Source organism: Bos indicus x Bos taurus, chromosome 1 (assembly GCF_003369695.1).
Source record: "Bos indicus x Bos taurus breed Angus x Brahman F1 hybrid chromosome 1, Bos_hybrid_MaternalHap_v2.0, whole genome shotgun sequence".
NCBI lineage: Eukaryota > Metazoa > Chordata > Mammalia > Artiodactyla > Bovidae > Bos > Bos indicus x Bos taurus.
In genome coordinates this window covers 11,486,604-11,502,589 of record NC_040076.1, presented here as the reverse complement: position 1 = coordinate 11,502,589, position 15,986 = coordinate 11,486,604, and positions in this window count along the sequence as shown.

Here is a 15,986-nt window from a genome sequence, read left to right as displayed (position 1 = left end):
ATGTATACAGAGGTCTTAGGGGTGTTACATCATCTTCTGGCCATGGGGGCCTGCTGACAATTTATGACCCTCTCCTTGTGACAGCGGTCAGTCAACCAGGACACTTATTTCTCCAGGGGTGATTATTCTTAAAACAGACACCACCCAAATAAAGTTACATTCCTATAGGGTGAGGGTATAGTGGGTTTTAGTTAAAGAAAGAATTTACTTAGCCTAAGGTCTAACATGATTAATATCAAAGGTTAATACTTATTTCTTCTATATACTCGTTAACGTGTGTAAGGGCAGGGGATGTGGAGACTTAGCAACAAACATTGGCTCAACAAATGAAAAACCCTTCACCAATACAATTTCTAATCAGCCCATTATACTTATACTAATAGTTTTCTAACTTTTCTAAGGAACCTGTTTTTAGAAGGTTTAAAGCATCTCGTGCCTCTCACGGTTGGGAGGCTGTGAGAGATCACATGTGGCCGGACAAGCCTGTCAGGCAGGCCAGAGAACCTTCAGAGGAGCTTGTAGGTTAAAACACTCTTGTCACACCCAGGAGTTTTTATTAACTGGAGCTCTAAGTTAACTCCTTCTCCAAAAGAGGTGGTGGGGGACAGCACCCGCCCCCCGTAAAGTCAGAGGTGTAGGTGAGAGCACAAAGTAGTAAAATAGGCAGGCTCTGGTTATGGGGGTAGATGCTCGAGGAGTTCCAGGGGGACTCCTGAGGCTCGATCCCGCCTTTGCGTATGTCGAGCCTCCTTCCTCATGACCTTTGCCACAGGCTGAGTACCTCACTCTGGACCCCAACAGTTTATTTTATGTATCAACTTGGCTGAGCCACAGAGCGCCCAGTTGGTGAAACATTATTTCCAGGTGAGTCTTGAATATGTTTTTGGACGAGGAATGAATAAAGCACATTGCATTTCCTTAATGTGGTGGGCATCATCCAATCCAATCGCGGGCCTGAATCAAATGAAAAGGCAGGTGAAGGTGAAATTTGTTCTCTAATTGACTGTTGAGCTGGAATATCAATGTTCACTTGGCTTTGGTTCTCTTGATTCTTAAGACCTCACACTCAGGCTGGAATTTAAACCATTAGATCTCTGGCTCTTTGACATTTTCAATTACACTACTGAAATGTTGGCTTAAAACAACATTAAAAAAACTAAGATCATGCATCCAGTCCCATCACTTCATGGAAAACCATAAGAGATTTTATTTTCTTGGGCTCCAAAATCACTGCACATGGTGACTGCAGCCACGAGATTAAAAGACACTTGCTACTTGGAAGAAAAACTATGACAAGCCCAGAGAGTGTATTAAAAAGCAGAGGCATTACTTTGCTAACAAAGATCTGTCTAGTCAAAGCTATGTTTTTTTTTCCCAATAGTCATGATGGATGTGAGAGTTGGACCATAAATAAGGCTGGGCACCAAAAAATTGATGGTTTTGAACTGTGGTGTTGGAGAAGACTCTTGAGAATCCCTTGGACAGCAGGGAGATCAAATCAGTCAATTGTAAAGGAAATCAGTCCTGAATATTCATTGGAAGGACTGATGCTGAAGCTGAAGCTCCAATAATTTGACCACCTGTTGTGAAGAGTAGACTGATTAGAAAAGACTCTGATGCTGGGAAAGATTGAAGGCAGGGGGAGAAGGGGAAGACAGACAACAAGATGGTTGGATGGCATCAGTGACTGACTGGATTTGAGTTTGAGCAAAGTCCAGGAAATGGTGAAGGACAGGGAAGCCTGGCGTGCTGCAGTCCATGGTGTCACAAAGAGTCAGACATAACTGAGCCACTGAACAACAACTGGCTTTCCTGGATCCCTAGTCTGCAGACAGGAGATGGAGGGAATTCTTGGTTTCTATAATCTATCTCTTTCTCTGTCTCTATCTCCTCCACTGGTTCTGTTTCTCTGGATAACTGTGACTAATATACTCCCAAATTTTTCCACTTACGTAATCAAAACATGCCACACAGAATTGAAGATCTAGAATAATTAAGAAAGGAGACAGTATGAGAGGCTTTCTATGTTTGTTCATTTTGTTGTCTTGTTCCTTTAAATTTCAATGTTTCCTTCTGCTAAAGTATTATTGACAAATAAAACTTAAAGAGAAATCTGTATGCAGCTCAGGAAGCAACAGTTAGAAATGGACATGGAACAACAGACTGGTTCCAAATAGGAAAAGGAGTACGTCAAGGCTGTATATTGTCACCCTGCTTATTTAACTGATATGTAGACTACATCATGAGAAACGCTGGACTGGAAGAAGCGCAAGCTGGAATCAAGATAGCTGGGAGAAATATCAATAACCTCAGATATGTAGATGACACCACCCTTATGGCAGAAAGTGAAGAGGAACTAAAAAGCCTCTTAATGAAAGTGAAAGTGGGGAGTGAAAAAGTTGGCTTAAAGCTCAACATTCAGAAAATGAAGATCATGGCATTCAGTCCCATCACTTCATGGGAAATAGATGGAGAAACAGTGGAAACAGTGTCAGACTTTATTTTTGGGGGCTCCAAAATCACTGCAGATGGTGACTGTAGCCATGAAATTAAAAGATGCTTACTCCTTGGAAAGAAAGTTATGATCAACCTAGATAGCATATTGAAAAGCAGAGACACTACTTTGCCAACAAAGGTCCATCTAGTCAAGGCTATGGTTTTTCCAGTGGTCATGTATGGATGTGAGAGTTGTACTGTGAAGAAGGCTGAGCCCGGAAGAATTGATGCTTTTGAACTGTGGTGTTGGAGAAGACTCTTGAGAGTCCCTTGGACTGCAAGGAGATCCAACCAGTCCTTTCTGAAGGAGATCAGTCCTGGGATTTCTTTGGAAGGAATGATGCTAAAGCTGAAACTCCAGTAGTTTGGCCACCTCATTGAAGAGTTGACTCATTGGAAAAGACTCTGTTGCTGGGAGGGATTGGGGGCAGGAGGAGAAGGGGATGACAGAGGATGAGATGGCTGGATGGCATCACTGACTCGATGGATGTGAGTCTCAGTGAACTTCAGGAGTTGGTGATAGACAGTAAGACCTGGCATGCTGTGATTCATGAGGTCACAAAGAGTTGGACACGAGTGAGTGACTGAACTGAACTGAAAGCAGGCAATGTAATAATTTATGCACATTTTTATTGTAAGAGGACTTCCCAGGTGACTCTAGTGGTAATCAGTCTACTGCCAATACAGGAGATGCAAGAGACACAGTTCAATCCCTGGGTCAGGAAGACCCCTAGAGTTGGAAATGACAACCCACTCGAATATTCTTGCCTGGAAAATGCCATGAACAGGGGAGCTTAGAGGGCTACAGTCCATGGGGCCACAAAGAGTCAGGACATGTCTGAGTGACTAAGTACACATTGAATGAATTCTGACAATCAATTCATTCCCACCATCAATTAATTAACACAGCAATCACACCACATATTTATTTTTTACATTATACTGTCAATAAAGTTCTAAAGAGCAATATTTCCAGTCCTCATCAATGACTATTATAATCCTTTAAAACCATATCTATTACCACACTTAATAGTAATTTGAGAAAATTAACTTTTCAACATTCCCTTAAACCTTATTTTTTCTCTATAACTCTATTTGCATAAATTATTTCTCTAAGAAAAAATCCTTGTAGATTACATGCAGGAAAAACAACTGTATCAGTCTTGAGAAACTTTAACTAAAATAATTTTAGAAAATAGCATACTGAAAGGTCATGAATATTTCATAAGCGAATAAGTACTAGATAGATTTAATGGATCAAATAGGTTCAGGTCAGAATTATTTTGAAATAAATTGTTATTAGTAAATCTACTTAACATGAAATAGGCATTGAAGAAATTTATCACTTATAGAAGATGGTACATATGTCCTCTGTGCCTTATTTTTCTCATCTGTATTAGGAATAAATGAATAACATATTTGACTTAATGATCTAAGAATATGGGTGGATATATCAGTTCAGTTCAGTTCAGTCGCTCAGTCGTGTCTGACTCTGTGACCCCATGAATTGCAGCACGCCAGGCCTCCCTGTCCATCACCAACTCCTGGAGTTCACTCAAACTCAGGTCCATGGAGTCAGTGACGCCATCCAGCCATCTCATCCTCTGTCGTTCCCTTCTTCTCCTGCCCCCAATCCCTCCCAGAATCAGGGTCTTTCCCAATGAGTCAACTCTTTGCATGAGGTGGCCAAAGTACTGAAGTTTCAGCTTCAGCATCAGTCTTTCCAAAGAATACCCAGGACTGATCTCCTTCAGAATGGACTGGTTGGATCTCCTTGCAGTCCAAAGGACTCTCAGGAGTCTTCTCCAACACCACAGTTCAAATGCATCAATTCTTTGGCACTCAGCTTTCTTCATAGTCCAAATCTCACATCCATACATGACTACTGGAAAAACCATAGCCTTGACTAGATATATCTTTATTGGCAAAGTAATGTCTTTACTTTTTAATGTGCTATCTAGGTTGGTCATAACTTTTCTTCTAAGGAGTAAGCGTCTTTTAATTTCATGGCTGCAGTCACCATCTGCAGTGATTTTGGAGCCCAAAAAAATAAAGTCTGACACTGTTTCCACTATTTCCCCATCTATTTCCCATGAAGTGATGGGACCACATGCCATGATCTTCATTTTCTGAATGTTGAGCTTTAAGCCAACTTTTTCACTCTCCTCTTTCACTTTCATCAAGAGGCTTTTGAGTTCCTCTTCACTTTCTGCCATAAGGGTGGTGTCATCTGCATACCTGAGGTTATTGATATTTCTCCCAGCAATCTTGATTCCAGCTTGTGCTTCTTCTAGCCCAGGGTTTCTCATGATGTACTCTGCATATCAGTTAAATAAGCAGGGTGACAATATACAGCCTTGATGTACTCCTTTTCCTATTTGGAACCAGTCTGTTGTTCCATGTCCAGTTCTAACTGTTGCTTCCTGGACTGCATATAAGTTTCTCAAGAGGCAGGTCAGGTAGTCTGATATGCCCATCTCTTTCAGAATTTTCCACAGTTTATTGTGATCCACACAGTCAAAGGCTTTGGCTTAGTCAATAAAGCAGAAATAGATGTTTTTCTGAAACTCTCTTGCTTTTTCCATGTTCCAATGGATGTTGGCAATTTGATCTCTCGTTCCTTTGCCTTTTCTAAAAACAGCTTGAACATCTGCAAGTTCACGATTCATGTATTGCTGAAGCCTGGCTTGAAGAATTTTGAGCATTACTTTACTAGCATATGAGATGAGTTCAATTGTGTGGTAGTTTGAGCATTCCTTGGCATTGCCTTCCTTAGGGATTGGAATCAAAATTGACCTTTTCGAGTCCTGTGGTCACTGCTGAGTTTTCCAAATTTGCTGGCATATTGAGTGCAGCACTTTCACAGCATCATCTTTCAGGATTTGATATAGCTCAACTGGAATTCCATCATCTCCACTAGCTTTGTTCATAGTGATGCTTTCTAAGGCCCACTTGACTTCACATTCCAGGATGTCTGGCTCCAGGTGAGTGATCACACCATCATGATTATCTTGGTCGTGAAGATCTTTTTTGTACAGTTCTTCTGTGTATTCTTGCCACTTCTTCTTAATATCTTCTGCTTCTGTTAGGTCCATACCATTTCTGTCCTTTATCGAGCTCATCTTTGCATGAAATTTTCCATTAGTATCTCTAATTTTCTTGAAGCGATCGCTAGTCTTTCTCGTTCTGTTGTTTTCCTCTGTTTCTTTGCATTGATCGCTGAGGAAGGCTTTCTTATCTCTCCTTGGTATTCTTTGGAACTCTTTGGAACTTCATGGCTATGTCATGGAATTAAAAACCCTTGAACTTTTGTTTGATATTGAGATATTAACAATATCAACAAACAAATACTACTGTATTCACTTGAGATATTGTTTTCATGAGCAGGAATAAGTTTAGCTCATGACATCCACATGGATATTTTATTGGGATTTTTACTTTCTTGCTGTAGCATCATTATTTTGGAAATATTATGAGAATTTTGTATTGCTGCACTTTTTCAAAGATAAATTGATTTCTGGAGTAATCATTCGTGCAGCATGTTTCCCTTTCCTAAGTCAGCATAGAGGGGGGAAAAAAAAAAAAAAAAAGACGTATTTCAAGATATTTAACAGAAAGTAGGAGATATGTGAGTCCCACCACCAGCGGTACAGAGATTTCTCATGGGAGAAAAAAAAAAAAAATTCAAAAACAAGCTAAAGGTTCTGATGTTACTTCTCAAGAAGCGACTGCATGTGACAACAAATGATGCTCACCATTCTGTCTTTCCTAATGGCAGCTTTCCTGCCAACATTGAAGAGGTCTACTGCATTCATTGTCCTTGAGTCTCAATGCAGAATTCCTGACAGAGTCTAAGACATAACCAAGTGTGACAGTAGAAGGCAGAGGTGATCTGTATTATTCCTGTCATGCTCTTGTGATGTTTAAGTGATTAGCAAATTGATCTTCAGTTAATACAATAACAAGAGAGAGAGGTTGGGTTCTAATTAGTGTATAATAACTTTAGGGATGATAATATACGAAAGTTCAAAAAATCTTCCTTGCCTTATAAGTCATTCATCAATACTTGTGCTTCTGAGATAATTGAGTTAGAGAAATTACTCTTTAAAATACTAACCTAATTTAGCCAACACATGTTACCCTAGACTTTAAAGAAAAAAAAAAATTTATATAAAAAGTCTGTGTTATCCATAGGCTTTTATAATGAAACCCACAAAATAAACATGTGCTGATTTCAGGTTAATGGAAGTATGACTAGGAAAATGGCCAAATCTTTATGATAGTCTTTTAAACATTTTCTACAGACCATTATTTTAGTGAGGCAGGATACAGGTGACTCACTGCCAGCTACTGTCCCATGTGTCCGCAGACAGTCACCTGGTGGACAGTAGCCCAGTGGGAATACAGAGACTCCCTTAATTTCATAATTACATAATGAATTTAAGTCATGCAATGTTTCAGTATATTAGCCAATGTAAAGTGAATTATGTTTACTACATATCTGACTCAAACTTACAGTATAGTGCAGAAACAGACTGTAGTCTATCAGACTTCTCTGTCCATGGGATTTTCCAGGCAAGAGTACTGGAGTGGGTTGCCATTTCCTTCTCCAGGGAAACAGATACACCTTTGCTCAAAAACTCATAAAGAGTTAAATTTTCCTTCAGAAGTGAAAGAGTGAAGTCGCTCAGTCGTGTCCGACTCTTTGTGACCCCATGGCCGGTAGCCTACCAGGCTCTGCCGTCCATGGGATTTTCCAGGCAAGAATACTGGAGTGGGCTGCCGTTTCCCTCTCCAAATAATATTCACAGTACATGTGATCTTTCACAGTTGTACAACCTTATCTCATCTCCTATGATAGTACTTTTGAAAGCCTGATTTCTCTTATTCAGTTGTCTATTTCTTTATATCAATCTGTACACAGTTTCCATTTGCACATCTCTAGATTTTCTTATGGTTTTGTGTTTGTTCTTTAGATGATGTCCTCTTTGTTTTTCCTAAGTTGACCACTCTTCAAAATTAGGATGAGTCCCAGCTTCATCATAAGCCCTATTCAGACGTTTGTAACAGATATTATCGTTTCATCTTAATGACTACTCAGGGCACATATATTTGGAGTCAAGTATTATGAAAGGCCCTTCTCAGCTTTTGCTTTCAAATTAAGTTATAGTCTCACCTCTAGCTTTATATATATACATTGCTGCAAGGTTATTGATTCAATATTCAAATATTGCATTTCTATCAACTCTATAGTTAACTGAGGCAAAATCTTGCCCTCTTCTTACTCTGCACTTGTGGGATACTATAGAACAAAGCTAGGCACATATTACTCTCTCAATAAATAATTGTTGAATTAAACTGAACAGAAAAATAAAATGCTACTTTATGATGACTGGTTTTAGAAGTTTTACCTAATGATGTCATTTTATAACTTTTTCTATGACATTATTTTATTGACTTGAGAACCCCTAAGGGTTTCATTTCATGTTAATAAATTGTTAGTGAAAGTGTTAGTTGCTCAGTCATGTCTGACTCTTTGCAACCCCGGGGACTGTGGCCTGCCAGGCTTCTCTGTCCATGGACTTCTCCAGGCAAGAATATTGGAGTGGGTATCAATTCCCTTCTTCAAGGGATCTTCCCAATCCAGGAATTGAACCCGGGTCTCTTGCATTGCATTGGTAAGGAGACTCCAAATCTTATTTTATCCTCAATTGAAATATAAAATGTATTGGTCTTAAAATTAACATAATTATAAAATAAGTACTTACTATAATGGCCGTGTATTATTTGTTGGAATTTTTCTTTTCTTAAGTCCCCAAATACCCTGTAATACTATGACTCCACATAACAATAAGAAAGGTTATTAATATAATTAAAATTTGAATCCAGATAAATCCTGTTTGTTGCAAACCATCTGATAAAACAACACAAAAACCACCATTCTTAATTTTTAAACATTTTTTTCATTTCATCTGTAATTCTTAGACATTTGACTGGGAAATTTGTATAATTCAAAGCAATGTCTAATTTGAAAACACAGGTTAAAATTTGGTCATATAAAAAGGTTTGCAACCATGTAAGTAGGGAAGAATAGCTTTGTACATAGCAAAGCTATCATGTAGCATAATGAAAAACTGTAAAGTTGTTTAACTCACTGATTTCCCTCATTAACTTTACTAATCCAATCTGGCCAATTTGCATATTCTGTATATCTTATACTCACCACTATAGAAAACACACAGATAAACAAAGTTTGTTATTGATCTATCCATCTATCTATCATCTACCTAAATATGTATCTATATGTGTGTGTAAACTAATATGATATTATTCTCCTTTAAAATAATCCCACCTTATTTTTTAAAATAGTAATAATTGTATGGAATTATTTCATTAAACTTATTCTTTGCTATACCACTCACAAAAATTGTTTTGCACAAGTTACTTTAAATATTCTCAGAAAACTTCAACATTATCACACATAATATTGAAGTTTCAAACTGTAAATTTTAAATCATCATAACTAGGCTCAACCACAGCCTTGTTAATCAAAACAGGAACCTTTGCAATCAACACATTTTTGCCAATGAGAAACACGATTATTTATTCCTGTAGCATAAAAGTCCATGTTTCAGGATTTTATGAACTCCTGGAAAGCAGCCTTTGCCTCCTGCTGGTGGTGGAAGCATTTTGCCTGCAAAAGTTGTCCAGATGCTTGAAGTGGCAGTTAGTTGGCTAAAGGCCAGGTGAGTGTGGCAAATGAGGCAAAAGTTCATAGCCCAATTCATTCAACTTTGAAGCATTTTGTTGTGTGACCTGTGGTCTGGTGTCATGGAGAGGAACTGGGTCCTTTCTGTTGACCAATGCCAGCTACAGGCATTGCAGTTTTCAGATCCTCTCATAGATTTGCTGAGCAGGCTTCTCAGATGTAATGGTTTTATAAGGATTCAGAAAGCTATAGTGGATCAGACTGGCAGCAGACCACCAGTGATCATGACCTTCCTTGGTGCAAGTTTGGCTTTGGGAAGTGCTTTGGAGCCTCTTCTCAGTCTAACCACTGAGCTGATCATCACCAGTTGTCTGTCATATAAAATTCATTTTTCATCACAATCTGATCAAGAAATGGTTCATTGTTGTGGCATAGAATAAGAGAAGATGACACTTTAAAATGATTTTAAAATTGGTTCAGCTCATGAGGCACCTATTTACTTTTCCAATTTACTTCAAATGCTGAATGACCACAGAATGGTCAACACTGAGTTCTTTTGCACCTTCTTATGTAGTTGTAAGAGGCTCAGCTTCGATGATGGCTCTCAATCAGTCATTGCCACTTCTGATGGCTGACCACCATGATCCTCTTCTTCAAGGTTCTTGCCTCCTTTGCAAAACATCTTGAACCAACACTGCACTGTACATTCATTAGCAGTTTCTGGGCCAAATTTGTTGTGTAGTTGGAAGTTGTCTCTACGGCTTCATGACCCATTTTGAACTCAAAAAGAAACTCTCTCAAACTGCTTTTGGGTCTAACAGTATTTTCCTAGCCTAAAATAAGGCAAAAGTTTGTAGTCCAGTTCATTCAACTTTGAAGCATTTGTTGTGTGACGTGTGGTCTGGTGTTGTCACAGAGAAGTTGGTAACGAACAGGGAGGCGGGGCATGCTGCAGTCCAGGGGGTCGCAAAGGGTCGGACACAGCTGAGCGATTGAATTGAACTGAACTGAAAATTAACAATGACAACAACAACAATAACAAACATACAGTAAATAACAGTCATTCAGTTCAGTTCAGTTGCTCAGTTGTGTCTGACTCTGCAACCCCAGGAATCACAGCATGCCAGGCCTCCCTGTCCATCACCAACTCCCGGAGTTCACTCAAACTCATATCCATCAAGTCAGTGATGCCATCCAGCCATCTCATCCTCTGTCATCCCCTTCTCCTCCTGCCCCCAATCCCTCCCAGCATCAGAGTCTTTTCCAGTGAGTCAACTCTTCACATGACGTGGCCAAAGTATTGGAGTTTCAGCTACAGCATCAGTCTTTCCAATGAACACCCAGGACTGATCTCCTTTAGAATGGACTGGTTGGATCTCCTTGCAGGCCAAGGAACTCTCAAGAGTCTTCTCCAACACCAAAGTTCAAAAGCATCAATTCTTCGGCACTCAGCCTTCTTCACAGTCCAACACTCACATCCATACACGACCACTGGAAAAACCATAGCCTTGACTAGACGGACCTTTGGGGGAAATTAATGTCTCTGCTTTTGAATATGTCATCTAGGTTGGTCATAACTTTCCTTCCAAGGAGTAAGCGTCTTTTAATTTCATGGCTGAAGCCACCATCTGCAGTGATTTTGGAGCCCCAAAAAATAAAGTCTGACACTATTTCCCCATCTATTTCCCATGAAGTGATAGGACCAGATGCCATGATCTTAGTTTTCTGAATGTTGAGCTTTAAGGCAACTTTTCACTCTCCTCTTCCACTTTCATCAAGAAGCCTTTTAGTTCCTCTTCACTTTCTGCCATAAGGGTGGTATCATCTGCATATCTGAGGTTATTGATATTTCTCCTGGCAACCTTGATTCCAGCTTGTGATTCTTCCAGCCCAGCGTTTCTCATGATGTATTCTGCATATAAGTTAAATAAGCAGGGTGTCAATATACAGCCTTTATGTACTCCTTTTCCTAATGCAAAAAAGCAAAATGGCTGTCTGGGGAGGCCTTACAAGTAGCTGTGAAGAGAAGGGAAGCAAAAAGCAAAGGAGAAAAGGAAAGATATAAGCATCTGAATGCAGAGTTCCAAAGAATAGTAAGGAGAGATAAGAAAGCCTTCCTCAGCAATCAAGGCAAAGAAATAGAGGAAAACAACAGAATGGGAAAGACCAACCACCTCTTCAAGAAAATTAGAGATACCAAGGGAACATTTGATGCAAAGATGGGCTTGATAAAGGACAGAAATGGTATGGACCTAACAGAAGCAGAAGATATTAAGAAGAGGTGGCAAGAATACACAGAAGAACTGTACAAAAAAGATCGTCAGGACCAAGATAATCATGATGGTGTGATCACTCACCTAGAGCCAGACATCCTGGAATGTGAAGTCAAGTGGGCCTTAGAAAGCATCACTACGAACAAAGCTAGTGGAGGTGATAGAATTCCAGTTGAGCTATTTCAAATCCTAAAAGATGATGCTGTGAAAGTGCTGCACTCAATATGCCAGCAAATTTGGAAAACTCAGCAGTGGTCACAGGACTGGAAAAGGTCAGTTTTCATTCCAATCCCAAAGAAAGGCAATGCCAAAGAATGCTCAAACTACCGCACAATTGCACTCATCTCACACGCTAGTAAAGTAATGCTCAAAATTCTCCAAGCCAGGCTTCGGCAATACTTGAACCATGAACCAGATGTTCAAGCTGGTTTTAGAAAAGGCAGAGGAACCAGAGATCAAACTGCCAACATCCACTGGATCATAGAAAAAGCAAGAGAGTTCCAGAAAAACATCTATTTCTGCTTTATTGAGTATGCCAAAGCCTTTGACTGTGTGGATCACATTTAACTTGGAAAATTCTGAAAGAGATTAGAAAACCAGACTACCTGACTGGCCTCTTGAGAAACCTATATGCAGGTCAGGAAGCAACAGTTAGAACTGGACATGGAACAACAGACTGGTCCCAAATAGGAAAAGGAATACATTTAGGCTGTATATTGTCACCCTGCATATTTAACAAGTCATGAGCAAAAAACATAAAGTGAGAAATGTGCAGTAAAATGGTGACCACGTTGAGAATATATCCCAATATGAAATGGTAAATTTCAACAATGCAAGACTGCAATTACTTTTGCATCTACTTAATAGTTCAAGAATTTGAAATAATATGAAAACCATGTTAAAATATAGAGCTTAAACCTATTTTACATCAAGAGCTTCGGTCTCATTAGTGCTTTATAGGTTATTACTTTTTTCTATTAGTTTTTCTATAGCAGTAGCTTACCCAAGAGAAATTAATTCTGCCCAAGAGCAAAAAATTATTAAAAATATTAAAAAGAACCTTTAACATTCATGCCAGAGAACCTAAGCATTATATTCCAAGAACTTCACATATATTGATCCTAATAGTTGCAGAATCTCTGTAAGAGAATATTCTTCCTTATATACTGAAAAACTGCAGCCCTGAGAGTTTAGACACCTTAACTAATAGATAGTGGGGAAATTAATCGATGCCTTTCTCATTTCAGAAAACTGCCTCTGGCTGGTCATTCTATTCTCAGGTATTTTCTCTTCATTTTCATCCATGTCACTTAATTTTCACAAATGGACAACTGAATTTTGTTAAAATTAGAAAGCAATATTTTTACTGTACTTTATCCTGGAGTGTGAAGTCCAGTGAATCTTAGGAAGCATTACTACAATCAAAGGTAGTGGAGGTGATGAATTCCAGCTGAGCAATTTCAAATCCTATACGATGATGCTATTAAAGTGCTGCACTCAATATGCCAGCAAAACTGGAAAACTCAGCAGCAGCCACAAGACTGGAAAAGGTCAGTTTTCATTCCAATCCTAAAGAAGAGCAATGACAAAGAATGTTCAAACTACCACACAATTGTACTCATTTGACGTGCTAGCAAGGTCATGCTTAAAATCCTCCAAGCTAGACTTCAACAGTACATGAGCCAAGAACTTCCAGATTTACAGGCTGGAATTAGAAAAAGCAGAGGAATCAGAGATCGAATTGTCAACATTTGTTGGATCATAAAAAAAGCAAGAGAATTCCAGAAAAACACCTACTTTTTCTTCATTGACTATGCTAGAGCCTTTGCCTGTGTGGATTACAACAAACTGTGGAAAATGCTTAAAGAGATGTGAATACCAGACCATCTTACCTGCCTCCTGAGAACTCTGTATTCAGGACAAGAATCAACAGAACCAGACATGGAACAATGGACTGGTTCAAAACTTGGAAAAGACTACATCAAGGCTGTATACTGTCACCTTGCTTATTTAAACTATATGCAGAGTATATTATGAGAAATACCAGGCTGAATGAAGCTCAAGCTGGAATCAAGATTTCCAGGTGATTTATCAATAATCTCAGATATGCATATGACACCACCCTAATGGCAGAAAGCAAAGAACTAAAGAGCCTCCTGATGAAGGTGAAAGAGGAGAGTGAAAAAGCTGGCTTGAAACTCAACATTCAAAACCCTAAGATCATGGCAAATAGATGGGGAAACCATGTAAACAGTGAAATATTTTATTTTCCTGGACTCCAAAATCACTATGAATGGTGAATGCAGCCATGAAATGAAAAAAAAAAATGCTTTGTCCTTGGAAGAAAAGCTATGACAAACTTAGATAGCATAATATTAAAAAGCAGAGACATCACTTTGCTCACAGAGGTCAGTACAGTCAAAGCTATGGTTTTTCCAGTAGTCACGTATGGATGTGATATTTGGACCATAAAGGCTGCGTGCTAAAGAATTGCTGCTTTTGAACTGTGGTGTTGGAGAAGACTCTTGACAGTCCCTTGGACTGCAAGGAGATCCAACCAGTCCATCCTAAAGGAAATCAGTCCTGAATATTCATTGGAAGGACTGATGCTGAAGCTGAGACTCCAATACTTTGGCCACCTGATGTGAAGAACTGACTCATTTGAAAAGACCATGATGCTGGGAAAGATAGAGGGCAGGAGGAGAAGGGGACGACAGAGGATGAGATGGCTGGATGGCATCACCAACTCAATGGGCATAAATTTGAGTAGACTCTGAGAGTTGGTGATGGACAGGGAGATGCAGTGTGCTGCAGTCCATGGGGTTGCAAAGAGTCAGGCACGACTGAGCGACTGAACTCAACTAAACTGACTGTTACTTCAAAATATTTTAGAAGAGTCTTGCCAATGGTCACTCACGCTTGTACTTTTTTTTTTTTTTTTGCTCACGCTTGTACTTTAAACCTTAGGCAATAAAAAACTGATTAAAAAAACATTCTGAATATCATAAAAACTCTCAGGATTTTTCAGGTGAATAATGGATCCTGATCCTATGATCTCCAAAAGGTGGTGAGGAGGGAAGTGAGCCACTTTATTTGTCTTGAGTGTCCACCCCTTAAATAGTCTGTGTAGTTGACAATAAAACAGTTCTTACATTACTAGAGTCATGCTGTAGAAACTTTGAATGTATCAATCATGTTCAGTTCTTCTTAGCATCACCTGTTTATAAACATGTGCCAGGGTAGGGGTGTCATTATGGAAATGAGGAGTAAATACTTTTATATTTTGACTGACTATCTGGGGAGCATCAGTGATGATCTGTGTGGAAAAAAAAATACTGAATGTCTTCACATCAAAGTTACTTTGTCTTTCCTTCCCTCTTTTGTTTATTTGTTTTTAATTAATTAAGAAAAGGGCAATATCTGAAAGAGTTACCAAGGGAAATTGCTCTGCTGGTGAAGTAGAGTGTGAGAGTAGTCTGAGAATGAGGAATGACCACAGCTTTAGCTGTGTTATTAGGCAGAAAAAAAAAGTATTTTTTTAAACAGACTGAGTAGAAGGTAACATAAGTACCATTAAAAGTTTAGCTTTTCAAGAAGTAAAAAAAAAAAAAAACTCATTACTTTCACAATTTTTCTCAGCCAAGAGATACCCAAGGGCATCATGAAAAGGATGCTAGCTGATGCTTTTTAATATGTGAGTGTACATTCTCCAAGACAGCTGCCGGTTCTGCCACCTGGGCAGAATGCAGAGGCAGCAGAAAATTTGAAGACTTCATAGAACACAGACTACAGACCTTAGCTCCATACCATAGTGTGGAATAAGAAAAAAAAAAAAAAACTGAAAGAAATGTATACCATAAAAAATCATAACATTTGGTGATTTCATGATGTTACATGATGGCATCACTGACTCAATGGACATGAACTTAAGCAGACTCCAGGAGACAGTGAAGGACAGGGAAGCCTGGCATGCTGAAGTCCACGGGCTTGCAAAGAGTCGGACACAACTTAGTGATTGAACAACAGCACGATGTTACATAATGAAAATATTTGTTACTATGAAATTGAAGGGGATAATACAGGAAGGTTATACATGTATAACCTTAATTGAAGGTTATAACACATATAACCCCTATATATTGTATAGGGGTTTAACTCCCTATACAAGGCATAGGGGGTTTATGGGAAATTGTACTTTCCTCTCAGTTTTGTTGTTAACAACAACAACAAAATATATATATATGTATATATATATATGTTGTGAACCTATACATATATATATATATATATATATATATATATTATTTGTGTGTGTGTATGTATATGTATATGGAGAGAGAAAGTAAAATGGTGGTTTCAGGACACAAAAATAGGGAGATTGGGGAAATGTTTACAGCACAAGCCTCTGTAGAGCATAGTAATTATAGCCAACAATACAGTATTATAATTTTCCAAGTTGCTAAGAACCTGGATTTTAATTGTTCTCACCACACACAAAAAAAAGATAA